The sequence below is a fragment of the Gossypium hirsutum genome, chromosome D12 (assembly GCF_007990345.1).
Source record: "Gossypium hirsutum isolate 1008001.06 chromosome D12, Gossypium_hirsutum_v2.1, whole genome shotgun sequence".
Classification (NCBI taxonomy): domain Eukaryota; kingdom Viridiplantae; phylum Streptophyta; class Magnoliopsida; order Malvales; family Malvaceae; genus Gossypium; species Gossypium hirsutum.
In genome coordinates, this window is record NC_053448.1 from 60833450 (window position 1) to 60849033 (window position 15584).

At 32.3% G+C, this 15584-nt stretch overlaps 1 long non-coding RNA gene across 1 annotated transcript; it reads left to right on the forward strand.

Annotated features, from left to right (window-relative positions):
- The first annotated feature begins 1707 nt into the window (after window positions 1-1707).
- LOC107947680 (uncharacterized) lies at window positions 1708-2737 on the forward strand. The gene is made up of 2 exons (XR_001697217.2): window positions 1708-2102; window positions 2451-2737. It is a non-coding gene; the product is annotated as an uncharacterized lncRNA (long non-coding RNA).
- The last annotated feature ends 12847 nt before the right edge of the window (window positions 2738-15584 follow it).

Sequence of the window (15584 nt, forward strand, 5' to 3'; positions counted from 1 at the left end):
TTTTGCCTGTTGTTTGAGGTTTATGTTAGCCACAAATTAATTATTATACATATGATTTCAACTGTGGAATATGCCTTCCCCACACATATATACATATATTTCTTGCTAAATATTAATTGGATTTTCTTCAATTAATATTTGTATTAAATACAACAATTAGTAAGTAACAAAGTTGAAACTTTATTGGTTCTTTTTTAGCAGAAAAAAAGAATAGTGGGGGCTAAGCAATTATGATATGAAAGTATAAATATATATATATATCGTCCATGGGTATAAGGGAGGGCTATCACTTTGCACCAACAGTTTATAATTGACCTAAAAATTGGATTTTTTTTAATTATAAAAATAAATAACAGATAAAATATATGTGTCGAAACCACCTTTTTGAAAACAAAAAGTTAGTTGTCGACTTAAAAACGAAAATGGGAGTCGCCACCGATCTTTTATTAAGGTGTGACCGGATCACATTGAAAATAATTTTAGGTCTGCGAATTTTGAGAAAAAAAACAGGTTCGGGAGTCGGTTACGCACGAGGAAGGGTTAGCACCTTCGTGACACCCAAAATTGGTACCGAATTGATTGTTTAGTGTCTTAATGTCGAAATTTTGAAAAGATTTTAAAATACGATCCTTTTATTTGAATAAAATGAATTGAATGATAAAGCTCATTTATTTCAAAGAAATAAATTGTCATACTCAATAAGTTAGAGTGCAACATTTTTAATCTTCAAAATTAAGTTTGACTTTAAAACCTATGCATTTTGAGAAGGATATTTGATTATTTGGGTCAAATGAGAAAATCAAACCCAGTAAGTTAGGATTCGATTTCACAAAATTCCTAAATAATATTGCCTTTATTTTTATTCGCTAGAAAAATTCGTGTCTCGAGAAAACAATATGTCATATCCAATGCGTTAGGACACCACGTATCGAATTCCCGAGAATGAGCTTTTATTTATGTGTTTTGATTAAAGCATATCCTCGATTATTTAGATTCGATGAGGAAAATTGGAACCCAATACGTTAGGGCTCAATTCTTTCGAAGATTCCAAATACCAGGTATAGCTATCTTGAAAATCTTTAAACTAAATGTTTAAATGCTTTGATGAAACCAAAAATTTTAAAATAAACAATGAAATATTAATGTACAACCTGAAACAATAATTAGTAAGCTAAAATGTATATTAATGATCATCGATAACTTATGAATATGAATAAACAACATAATACATTCACAAGTAATAATCTCATGTCACATGCCATGCAAACATAATTATCGACATTCAAAACAATCGTAAGCCTTAATAACTAAACTTAAAAGACATAAAAAAAAGAGAAGAAAAACAAATAAATAAAAATAAAGTAGATTCCAAAGTTGTCTTGCAAAATAGAAACATCAAAGAATATATATAAAACTTAAAATATAAAAAGTGTGATGAATTTAAATAATACTAATATATATTGAATCTCAAAATAATGATACATGATAAATTTAAAAATATGATATGTAATAAATTTATACTATTAATAATAATATATTGTAAAACAATCTTATTTAAAGTAATAATACCGCATATAAAAAAATAACTTAAAACATTAATATAAAATAATATTATTAACAATATTGAGTTTAATTTGTAAAAAAATATTATATTTAAAGTAGATGCATTAATGTGATGGAAAATAAAAAAATAAATGAATCAAACGCATCACTGGACCAAGGTGAAACAAATAGCAAAATATAGAGCTAAATTAAAAAGGTGAGAAAACGATTTTGAAAACATCAGAAAAGATGTGGATCAATTTCGTAAGTATCCATCCCTCCATCAGGACACGCGGATCTAACCACATTTGGGTCGGGTCATCGGGTTGTAGCCAAAAACGGCACCGTTTAAAAGCCATTGCAATAGGCTATAAACGGTGATGTTTAGATCTTTCTTAAACCAAAATCAGACCCTATATCATTTAAACTAAATCAAAAATAAACCCTAAAAAGCAACCTAATCTTTTCCCTTAATGGCTGCGCTATTTTAAACCCCGTTATCACCATCCGAACTCCGATCACGGCGGAGCAAACTAGGATTCGGTGGCCTCAACTCAAAGGTAAGCCTCTCTTCTTTTCTCTACTGCTCTTTTCTTGTCATTAACAAATGGAATCAAATAAGGAAAATCAAGAAACAGAGAATAACGCCCGAAAAAAGAAAAAAAAAGAAATGAGATCACCTTTCGAAACAAACTTTTTGCTTTGATTTTTTTTTTTTTGTATTCAATCTCTCTGTGTGTGTACAAATGAGAAGCAAAAGAGAAAAAGAAAAAAATCCCCCCTTTACAGGTTTTTGAAAGGCTTTTTTTATAGCCCCGAAACAAAAATGAAAAAAAAATACAAAACTCTTTTTTTCCTATTCTTTTTCTCTACTTTTCTCTTGTTGTTTGTTTGTGTGTCTATTGCAGGTACAGAGCTAGCCTGGCGCTGAGGTGCATGTGTGGCGCAGATGCAGTGCATTGCGGGGTAGTTGGAGGCTTGCGGATGTGCTAGAGTTGCTGACTGCTGCGGCGTCAGAAGAATCTAGAAACCCTAAAGGTTTCTGGAAATATTTGGGCGATTTGGGCCAGTATAGCTGGGTCTTGTCTAAGTTTAGTATTCGGACCAGTGTAATGGGTCAGATGTAATTGGACCTTAAAATGGACTTTTAAGTGGATTCTATTATTTATTAATTTTATTATTATTTATTTATTTATTTTTTTCTCTTTTTGAAATATATGTGGGTCGGGCAAATTTGGGTTATTACAATATAATATAAGTGAAGAAGTGGAAGACAAGTTAGAATTTTCACTTTATTTTTTATTTTTATTTTTCACTTTCTCAATGTACCCCATGTTTGCATATATTCGGCTATTTTACTTAAATAGCCCCAAAAAAATTATATTTATAAAAATAACTCAGGTTTAAAAACAATAACCAAAATAACCTGAAATGAACAGTAAATTTGGGTTGTGGCCTGTCAATGGCCGGAACCCACTCGTATTTTGGACCCATGATTGCCTGATAATTGTATCAGACTTTAAAAAAATAATTTTTTAAGTGCTGGCCTGTCAATGGTATATGGCACATGGGAAACCCTTCATATTCCAGGGTCAGTACATGCTAGTCCAAAGAGACACGCAACCTGAATCTTCGCGATGGCAACCAAGGAAAGCCCAACCGCGTAGTAACCGAGTTCCGCCATTCGGGAACATCGATCCGGGGGCCGAAAATGAAGCATCCGACTCATCATCACAGTTCATAGATCCGGATCCAGTGCATGAAGTTCCTCCATCATCTGAAGATATTTTTGATAACAACCTCCACCGTCAACATTTGACACGATCCGGATCATCATCCTCATACCACCTGAACTTCCACCCCGAAGCACGTACACCCACCACTAAGGATATTTTTCCATCGGCACCTCCAGTCACACAATACCAATTAAGTCTCGATTATGGTGAATATAATTATTCCACCTTTCTAACTACACTGGAAGGGACATCAAACGCCGGACCGAGCAATTATCAAACACCTTAGCAAGGTGCACGGCATCGTCGACGGAGGCATCCAGATCGTTACACGCCAGCGCCGGGGATGTCCCCAGGACCGCGACAATTTTAATTTTTTATTTTAATTTTTACTTTCTTAAAATTTATTATGCAAATATTTCTTTTATTTTTACATTTTTTCTTTTTTAATATTTATTTAATGGATCTAACATAATTATTTCTTTGAATACATGCCTTCGTAATATTTAAAAAATAATAATTCAAATAAGTAATACTACACGACAAATTAAATTTACATACACAATAAAATACAATCATTCTACAATATTAATACAAAAATTATATATTATTACCCGATAATATAAAAATACAAATGTTCGAAAAAATTATTACACAAAAATATAAAAATAAAACCTTAAATCCTGAACAACTATATTAAATTTATAGATATAAAAAAATTTACTTTTTTATATACTGATACTTACTATTGACACGAAAAAAATAAAAAAAATATTTTTTTCACCAAAAAAGGTGGTGCCAGCCATTGGCAGGCCACCACCAAATTTTTTTTTACTTTTTTCGTATACTGATACCTGATTCTGACAGGAAAAAAAGTAAAAAAATTTTTGTTTTACTGTACTGGGTGCTGGCTTGTTAAATTTTTTTTTACTTTTTTCGTATACTGATACCTGATACCTGATACTGACACGAAAAAAAGTAAATTTTTTTATTGTACTGGGTGCCGGCCATTGACAGGCCAGCACTAAAAAAAAATTGTTTTTTTCCTTTTTTTCGTACTGGGTGTCGGCCATTGACAGGCCAAAACCCAAAAAATTATTTTTTTAAAGTCTGACACAATTATCAGGCAATCATGAGTCTAAAATACGAGTGGGTTCCGGGCATTAACAGGCCACAACCCAAATTTACTGTTCATTTCAAGTTATTTTGATTATTGTTTTTAAACCTAAATTATTTTTTTAAATATAATATTTTTTTGGGCTATTTACGTAAAATAACCCATATATTCCCTCCATTTTCCCCACATTAAGGAGTCCATAATGTGACAAGTGGCAATATCTACATGCCTTAGCTACAACATTGCTATTTGCCTATGTCAATTGATCTTTTTCTTTAAAAAAGAAAAGAGGTTTTACATATTATTGTAGAAATCCCAATTCACAAATTTGAAGGTGTTTTGAGGGATGATAAAGTTATGGCTTATTTATTTAGGGTTGATTGCATCATATAATCCTAAATTTTAAAATATTTTAATTGAGTCCTCAAAGTATTAGTATTTAATTTATCTTATTATTAGCTTAAGCATTAAATGCTAGCTTAAATCTAATGCAAAGCATATTTTAAATACATGTGAGTCAAATTACCAAATTTGATGTCTTAAAAAAATTATCCCCTAAAAATTTTATGACACTTTTAAAACTCAATTAAAACATTATAAAAATTTAAAATCAATTTGAATCTCACTATAACTCATAAAAAACCAACAACATAGTAGTAAATCATCTTTTGTTTGTATAAACTTTATTGGTAAAAGTATTATGGAGGTTTTTATATTAGAAGTCGGATTGTATTCTACTCTCTCTATTTAAAAAATAGATAAATTAATTACTATATGTTAGATAAAAGAGCAAACATGTACTTTTATTAAAAATTACATTCATTTTTATTGTTAAAAATTGATCCTTGTAAGTCAGCATAAGGTACACGTAGTATACTACATATAATTGTTTGTTTATTTCGTTAACCACACCAATTTTTAACAGAAGAGATTGACAAAATTTTTAATAAAAAAGACTAATTTACTCGTAAATAAAATAAATTACGTATCTTTTAATAATAAAAAAACAAAATACAATATAACTTGTAATAAAAGACTCTTATAATAAATTTACCAAACTTTGTCCTAATCATAACAGACAAGGTATTAAGGTTTAATATAGTAGTTAACTATTATAGTTAGTTGTTAGCAGTTAGTTAGTTGGTAACAGGTACTGGTGTTAGTTAGCCGTTTGTAAAAACTCTATAAATGTAGAAAGCTGGTGGTTCAGCAGAATTATCTTTTTGAATGGTAATCATTTTATCTTCTTGATTCGTTGAAATTCTAGTATGGTATCTGAGCCTTAAAAAGAAATATTTTTTTTTCTTTCTCATGGCCACTGAAGCTGTTTCAGGTAATGAATCTGAGAATCATCAGTCGTTTAACAACACGGTTCCTGCAGATGGTTCGTCCGGTCCTGGCACTACTTCTTTAAGAAAGATTCAACAGTTTCCTAAGCATGATACTGTGAAACTTGGTGAACGTAATTTTCTTTTGTGAAAGCAACAAATTCTGTTAATTTTTGAAGGTTATGGCCTCCATGAGTTTGTTCTTGGCACTGTTAGCATTCCTCTACAGTCTGTGATTGATACATAAGGTAATCTTGTTCCCAATCCTGATTTTCTTGTTCATAAACAACAAGACAAGCTATTAGCTTCCTGGTTGTTGTCCACCATTTGTGATGAGATTTTGGTTCATCTCACTAATGCTCGGTCTAGCTTTGACGTTTGGAGTACTGTTATACGTCGTTTTGCTTCAAAGTCGACCTTGACAGTCTCTAACTTGCGTCACTCATTGTACTCTCAGAAAAAGGGTCAGTTGACTATGAAGGAATAGTTGACGAAAATTAAAAGTTTGTGTGATACACTTACAGCTGCAGGTAATGCTGTTTCTGAACAAGAGCAGATTAGTATTATTCTTGCAGGTCTGCCTGTGGAGTTTGAATCCATTCGGATTGTTGCGTCTGCAATGATGGTTCCTCTTGATCTTCTTGCAAAGATGCTCGCTGATTGTGAGGCTCGACAACAAGAGCTTCTTTTGAATGTATCTTTTCAAGCTAATCTTGTTCAACAGCATGGGAATACTGATGACACTATCAGTAAGAGTGATAGGGGTGCTCGAGCTTCTTATAGAGGCAATAGAAGGTTTTCTCGAGGCTGAGGCCGAGGTCGAGGAAGGAAGTTCAGTCATACTAAACCCCAATGTCAGTTGTGTGGACGAGTCGGTCATACTGTTCAGAAGTGCTATTATCGTTTTGATGAAAATTTTGAGGGTGTGTCTGATCAGGTTATGTAGGCTCATTGTCATCAGTTTCAGGAGCCTTCGATTTCTTCTTTTGCTCATTGTTGTTCTCATGCGAGTGCTTCCCCTGATGTTGTGGCTACTCCCAACCCTAGACCGTGTTATTTGAATTTGTTAAATTCAACTGTGTAGTATCCCGATTCAGGAGCAACCAATCATGTTACTAATGATTTGACTAATTTGAAGGGTGTTGCACCATATACAGGTAACCACAAGCTTTACATGGGGAATGGGATGTCCGTGTCTGTGACTCATGTTGACTCATGCCTTCTTTCAACTACTAGTAGAGTTTTTCGGTTGGAAAATATTTTACATGTTCCTCACATTTGTAAAAATCTGTTGTCTGTAGCTCAATTTGTAAAAGATAATCAGGTTTACTTTGAATTTCATCATGTACGTTGTTTTGTGAAGGATGTCAAGATAGGGAGCATTTTATTGGAAGGTCACACGCATAATGGCCTGTACAAGTTTGATATGTCTGCTGTCCAAAAGTCCAGCACTGTTGGTTCCTCTCCTGCCATTGCTCATGTTACTAGTCTGGTGCCTCCTGCTTCTAGTAATCGTGTTTTTGATTTGTGGCATCAAAGACTTGGCCACCCCTGTAATAAAACTGTGACTACAGTACTTAAGAAATGTAATATCGTTGATAAGAAATCTCAGCTTAGCTCAGTATGTTCTGCGTGCCAGCTTGGTAAATTTCATAAGCTTCCTTTTTCCCCCTCTTCAACGTTGTATTCAGCTCCTTTTGAGCTCATTGTAGCTGATCTTTGGGGTCCAGCTTCAGTACCCTCTGAAGGACACTCTTATTATATTTCGTTTGTTGATGCTTACTCTAGATTTACTTGGGATTACTTTCTTAAACATAAGTCTGAGGCTCTTGCAAAGTTTCTACACCTTAAAAAGTTTGTTGAAGTTCAGTTTGGCGGTCAGGTAAAGGTACTTCAAACTGACGGGGGAGGAGAGTTTCGGCCCTTTACTCGAGTTTTGTCTCAATTGGGAATACATCATCGCCTTTCTTGCCCGTATACCTTGGAGTAGAATGGCTTGGTTGAAAGAAAACATCGACATATAGTGGATGTTGGCTTGACATTATTGGCTCAAGCAAGTGTCCCCATGCATCTATGGTCTCATGCTTTTATCACTGTTGTTCATGTCATTAACAGGCTCCCAACACCTGTTCTTAATGGAAAGTCTCTATATGAGATGTTATATAAGTTCGTGCCTACTTACATGCACTTAAAGGTTTTCGGTTGTCGGTGTTATCCTTATCTTAGGCCATTCAACTCTCATAAGCTGCAGTTCCGTTCCAAGCCATGCGTTTTTCTTGGATAATGTCCTAATCACTAGGGGTACAAGTGCCTTGATGATAGTGGGAAGTTGTTTATCTCTCGCCATGTGACATTTGATGAGTCATGTTTTCCCTTTAAAGATTCTACCAGCTCAGCTAGTAGTGTGGATCTCCATGGATTTCGACCTTAATTCTTGCATCAACAGTCGCATGTTCCAGTAGTGATACCTGCGGATCAATCCTCGAGTCTCAATCTTTCTAATCAACCGGGTACTGTTAATTCTCCTGGTTTACATTTTGAGTCTCCTAGTTTATCTGTTTCAACTACTGTAGATAGCGATGGTAGGTCTACATCTTCTTCATTACGTTCTCCTCAAGCTGAAGCAGGTTATGACTCCCATGTTAGTGCTCCAGTTGTTGAAGAAATATCTGCTCCTCCTGTCAATGTGCATCCGATGCAAACTAGGGCCAAAAGTGGTATTTTTAAACCCCGTATTTTTTCAGCTGAGTTGCAAGTAGCTGAACCTCTAACAATTGATGAAGCCTTCTCTTCTAAGGAATGGACTCGAGCTGCTCAACAGGAGTATGATGCGTTAATACAGAACCATACCTGGGATTTGGTTCCATTACCTGCAAATAGAAGAGTTATGGGGTGCAAATGGATATTCAAACTTAAACGTCATTCGGATGGTTCTATTGCACGATATAAGGGTCGTTTGGTGGTAAAAGATTATCTCCTGGAAGCTGGAATTGATTTTCATGAAACTTTCAGCCCAGTTGTGAAGCCATCTAAAATTCGTGTTGTTCTAGCTTTGGCAGTGAAGTTTGGTTGGCAGTTAAGGCAAATTGACATCAATAATGTCTTCCTTAATGGGGACTTAACTGAAGATATCTATATGGTTCAACCTCCTAGTTTTGAGCAGCAGCATGGTAGTCAAAATCTGGTATGTAGGTTAAAGAGGGCCTTATACGGTCTTAAACAAGCACCACGAACCTGGTTCTCTAAACTTAGAGACTTCTTACTTTCTTCTCAATTTGTGTTAGCAAAGTCAGATGGCTCATTGTTTATCAAGAAGGCTGGAGGTGTGCTGCTATATATACTTGTCTATGTTGATGACATAATTGTCACTGGTAGTCATCAAAGCAATATTGATAAGTTTGTTCTTGCTTTAGATGCAAAGTTTTCTTTGAAGGACTTAGGGTCACTTAGTTATTTTCTGGGTATTGAAGTCATGCCTACTACATTTGCTGTGAATAGAGTGTGTCAATTCATGCATCGGCCTCTTGATCAGCATTTTAAGGCTGTCAAATGAATTCTTCAATACCTTCAGAATACTGTGGAGTATGGACTTCAATTTACTACTGCTGCCAGCTTGGACCTTGTTGGGTTTTCTGATGCGAACTGGGGCACTGATGTCGACGATAGACGGTCTACTTCAGGTTTTTGTGTTTTTTTTTGTGGCAACCCTATAGCCTGGGGATCTAAGAAACAACAGGTCGTCTCCAGATCTACTGTAGAGGCGGAGTATGTAGACTTGCTCATACGGTTACTGAGGTCGTGTGGCTCGAATCTCTTTTGTCTGAGTTGCATGTTGTTCCCTCCAAGAGAGCTAATATATGGTGCGATAGTTCTGGGGCTGTTGTTGTGTCAGCCAATCCATTGTTACATTCGAAGTTCAAACACGTGGAGTTGGATTTGTTTTTTGTTAGGGAGAAGGTTGCAGCTGGACAGCTGGTTATGGGACATGTTCTAGGACAGGATCAAGTAGCAGATATTTTCACAAAACCCTTATCTGCTCCCTTGTTTACAAAGTTTCGGTCGAATCTCAAGGTTTTCTCCAAACAAGAACCAGCAGCAGAGGTCAAGTAGCTGGAGGCATATTAAGGTTTAATATAGTAGTTAACTGTTATAGTTAGTTGTTAGCAGTTAGTTAGTTGGTAACAGGTACTGGTGTTAGTTAGCCGTTTGTAAAAACTCTATAAATGTAAAAAGCTGGTGGTTCAGCAGAATTATCTTTCTGAATGGAAATCATTTTATCTTCTTGATTCATTGAAATTCTAGTACAAGGTTATAATTAGACAAACATAAATTAAATTTACAGCACAATCTCACTGCTACAATTAGATGTTTTTGGATTGTCTTTATGTAATCCATATATATATATATATAATGGAAGCTCTTTGAAACAGCTTTTTGTTCTTTTGACAATAATCTTAATGTCTCAAAATAACCCAAACGCATATCCATAAAGTCGTCCACATTCAACGAATCTGGTAAAAAATTTAGCACCCAAGAAATTTTATTGGTTTATTTAATTTATTCGAAAAAAACAAAATCTAACATTGATTTTATGAAAATTATGCTGATAGCATGTGATGGAATAATTGGAGCCGTGGGATGGGGGGAGTTTAAAAGCATAGATGGAAAAGTGACATGTTTTGATATAAACTGAAAATGATTTTTTTTCTTTCTTTTTTTTTTTTTGGTATTATTTGACAAAAGTAGAGAGACTATAAGAAAGTGATAGATTAAGAAATAATTAAGTGTATTTCGTATTATAAATTAATGGTTAAAATTTGAATTCATCGTGATTTTTATAATATTTTGATTGAATGTTTATATTAAAGTTTATTTTAATCAGATATTTTTTCTATCAATTTAGGGGTTAGTTTTGATGTCAATTTTGGTGGGTTTAAAAATAGAGCCATGTCAAATCTAAGTTTATGTTTAGTATTATTGGTGAAATTTGAGAAAAAAATATTTTGGATTTTTTTGTGTGGTAAATAGAAAGTAATATTTTTTAGAATCGGGTTGGTAGTTCAATTAGTCAAGTTATTAGTTTGTCGGTTATTGGTTTGATTATAAAAAATATAAAAATAAATAACATTAAAAATAAAAAAATTGATTTAATCTATTCAATTGTTTGTTCCATCGATCAATACCTATTCGTAATTCAACCCAATCGATATCATTCTTCAAACCGATATCTCAATTGATTCTTGATCTAATCGGATTTAAAGTTCATTTATGGGCACAAAGCCAAGGTATGTGTAGTGAGTCAAAAACAGTAATATAAAGAAAATAAAGAAACATAACAATGAAAACATCGCATAAATTAAACAAAAGCACACTAAAAAACAACAAATGAACCAAGCAAAAAACCTATGAAAACAACAAGAGAGAATCATGTGCATAACCAAACTAAAAAGATAGTCGTCTACTGCAATGACAATTCTTTAGATAGTCTAGAAGGGTCCCTAATTTCTAAACCCAAAATATCTAAAGAGCAACACAAGAATTCAGATTTGCATTGTGACCACAACCCATGCCTAACATTCAACACAATCACCTTTCTGCAAGGTCCTTCCTTGCTTCATGTTTCTTATATCAAAAGGGACTTGGGGAAGGAAAAAAGGGGAGACTCCGAATCAAGATAATGGTGATAGATTCACATTTTAAATGGTGTAAAAAGTCATTAAAAATGATGGTGGTTTATATCAAAAATCATTAACAATGTTGATTTATTTAAATTGGGATAATGTTTGAGCTGAATGTGAGATAAAGTTTATCTTTATCTTCTCTTCTTGAAAGTGGGAGTATTTATAAGTGAAGGATGGGCTATAAACTCTAGTGAGATTCCTTCTCCTTGGTAAATTCAAATTAAATCCAACTTAAGGTGTAGATTAGATGTATGTATTTTAATGTGGTCATTTTTAGAGTCGATTAGTTTGTAGATTTGAAAATATTAATATAATTGGTGTCGAAATCATTTTTTTGAAAAACAAAAATTTTAGGTTGTCGACTTTAAAAAATAAAAATTGGGGAATACATTTCCCTATGGCTGCACGGAGATGAAAATCTCACGAAGACATAGGTACGGATGTATCCCGAAAGCAATCCGCTATCCTGCACGGAGGTGAAGACCTCACGAAGGAAATAGCTTCTCACTCTCACTTAAAAGGATATAATCGAGTGGTTATGTAATGCAATATGCAGAAACATCAAAATTCAAACCAATAAAGTAATTACAAACCGAAGTAATTATAATGGTAACAAAAATGGACAAAATACAACAAAATGACCGTAAATTTAAACCAAGTTTTCGGGTGATCTCTAGGCATTCGGTGTGATTCTACCTAGGGTAGGCTCCTAAGGCTCATTATATGCGGTTCGGTTCTAAAGTAAGGGTACCCAAACCAGCAAATTCCTCGATCTTCACCCATTATAGGCTCATATAGATCAAGTTAGGTTCAGGGGAACACATTTTCCCTATGACTATACGGAGATTATAATCTCACGAAGGCATAGGTACCGATGTATTACGCGATCCACTATCCTATACGGAGGTGAAAACTTCACGAAGGAATAGTTTCTCACTCCCACTTAAAAGGGTAAAATCATTCAACTCATGTAACGAATAATGCAAATATCAATTAAGCAAGAAAATGAATGAATGCACAATGATCTCATGATTTTTTTAAAAAAACTTATTTTCTCGACAATAAGACAGAAATTAATCAACTTTGTGGCTCGACTCTCGTATGTGTCCCCAGTGGAGTCGCCAAGCTGTCGAAACCATTTTTGTGAAAAACAAAAATTTTAGGTTGTCGACTTTAAAAAATGAAAATTGGGAGTCGCCACCAATCTTTTATTGAGGTGTGATTGGATCACCTAAAAAAACGGCTTTGGTCTACGAGTTTTAGAAAAACGGATCCGGGAGTCGGTTACGTACGAGGAAGGATTAGCACCCTCGTAACACCCAAAATTGGTACCTAGTTAATTAATTAGTGTCTTAATGTCGAAAATTTGAAAAATATAATCCTTAGCAAAAACTTAAAAACGTTACTTATTAAGACCCTTATCATTTCGGAGAAAGAAAATGTCACACCCAATGCGTTAGGGCACAGCATTCTAATTTCCTCAAAAATGAATTAGTCTAAAACTCGTGTAATAAAAATTTAAAAGAATATTCATTTGTTTAAGATTTAAGAAATCGCGGCCCAATACGTTAGGGCACAATTCCTCAAAATCCCAAACTTGAAATATTTCCTTTATTATTATTTTTTTCAAAAAATCTTTGTCTCGAGAAATCAATACGTCACATCCAATACGTTAGGATACAACATATTTAACTCCCCAACAACAAGCTTGTTATTTTATATATTTTTTATTAATGAGCAACCCTCGATCGTTGGATTTAACGAAGAAAATCGGAACCCAATACGTTAGGGCTCAATTTCCTTGAAAATCCTAAATACGAGTGTTATCTCAATTTTAAAAATTTTAAAATCGAAAAAAAAAATGATGTGATGCTACATTAAATATAAAATGTAATAATAAATACAACAATGGCATAAAAATAAACGAAATTAATGTACATAAACAACGACATATAAAATATCAAATGAATATAAATGAAAACATAAATCAATAAGCAAATGAAGGAAATAAACAAAAAAATATAAAGAGAAAAAGGTACAAAATATATATACATTTGAAACTATGAAGAATAAAAGACATAAAGATAATTTACTCATAAAATTTTGGGTTATAAAACTTATATATATATAATACATAATGCATTTATGAAAACAAGGAAAATATAAATATATACATATAAAATATATTCATGCATTTACAAAAAAATGAAATATATAAGTATAATATAAAAACGTGGAAAATATTTATAATAAGCTTTGAATGGAGTATAAATATATGTGTATATATTACAAAAATATATAAACATATAAAAATCATAGAATATGGGCAAACGTATAAATATTATGAAATATAAATGTGTGTATATATATATGTATAAAAAAACTATGAAAATAAAATAATAATAAAGTATGTATATAATATGTATATATATTAAAACGTGTATATATATTAACATGCATATGCGCACATATATATAGGTATAATAATAATATATAATATAATAATAAAAATAAAAATAACAAAATTAATAAAATAGACTAAAAACCTAAAATGAAATATTAAGGATTAAATTGAAAATCAACAGAATTAAAAAAATGAAGGGCCCAATTAAAAGGCGCAAATAACTCATAGGGCTCGAATGGGAAAATATCTCCATCCTTTGAAACGCGTCACTTTATTAGGGCTAAATAAAATAAATAAATAAAATTCACAGTGGTATCACCTTCTCCTTTTTTTAAAATCGTAAATAAGTAAAAAATAATCGAAAAAGAAAAAAAAACAGTAAGCCACCTTTAAAAAACTGTCAATCGTTCTCCCTTTTTTATTGATTCTTTTCTCCTTTTACAATGAGGGAAAGACCTCTATTTATAGCTGAACCTCCCCAAATCCAACGGTACAGATCAATTACATCAACGGCGAAGATCAAAGGGTATCTACAAATTAAATCTCTAAGATTACAAAATCATATCTTCTAAGATTACATATCATATCTAAAATTGCATATATCATATCTAAGATTGCATATCTTCGAAGATTATGTTTCCATATGTGAGTCCGGGCTAAAATTAGGTATTACAGCTGGATTTGAAGGAATCGTGACAACGCTCTCTTAGCAAGACGAGGTGCTCTTAAATAAAAAATATAGAAAATATCCTATCATGATGAATATAACAAGAAAAAAATAAAAATTTTAACTTATATTTTAAAATTTATCACTAATTAGAATTTTATTTATAAATTATTACGTTTGATGTAATTAACTTCAAAAAAATCCTTAAATTTATTAAAGATTTAAGAGATGAGGGTTATTTATGAAGATGTGATGATGGGCAAGAGCATGGATGAGATGATGATAAACCCATATCATCCACAAAAAATCAATACGTACGCAGTGAGATCAATTATGATTTGATTATGGCATTGTAATATAATGTCCTCCACAATTTGAGTTAGTTGAACCCAAAGTACAATCATTGTCAATCAATTCTTTTTAATAACCTCAATTATGGTTTTTATCATTAGAGTTTTTGGCTTTTTTTAGTTAATTTGAATATAAATGATGAATTAAATAGTCATATTATTTAATTGTAGTGTTTGATAAATGGAGGTTTATAAGAATTTGTTGAATTAAAACTTCCAAAATAAAAAACGCTGATATGGGTAACTTTTTTCACGGCTAATTGGGTATGAGATATGTGGAAATGACATATCTGACATGTATCTGTTTTTTGAATATTTATATTCTTAATTCATTTTCATTTTACTTGTGTAAAATGTTTTCTTATGCAACTTTATATTAATTGAAATATGCTACTTGACAAATTTATTCAGAGTATGACATAATTATCACTAATTTACATACAATGAACATGATATAATTATTATTAAGAATATAGTTTACAATTATATTGATACACTATTAATATTTATCAATTTCCGTAATGTTAATATTTACAAATAAGGAAATTCAAAATTTTGTTTATTTAAATATTTAAAAATATTCACTAATTAGTTTCAATAATAGATGTTTTAATTCCTCGATAATAGTGTTTTATTTCAATAATTTCACTCAATAAATATTAAAGTATTATAAACAAATAAATACTTAACAATAAAATGTTCCATGCCTTTATTTGTCATTTTACACATATTAGCTTTTAGCTATCAGCTAAGTTTTACCAA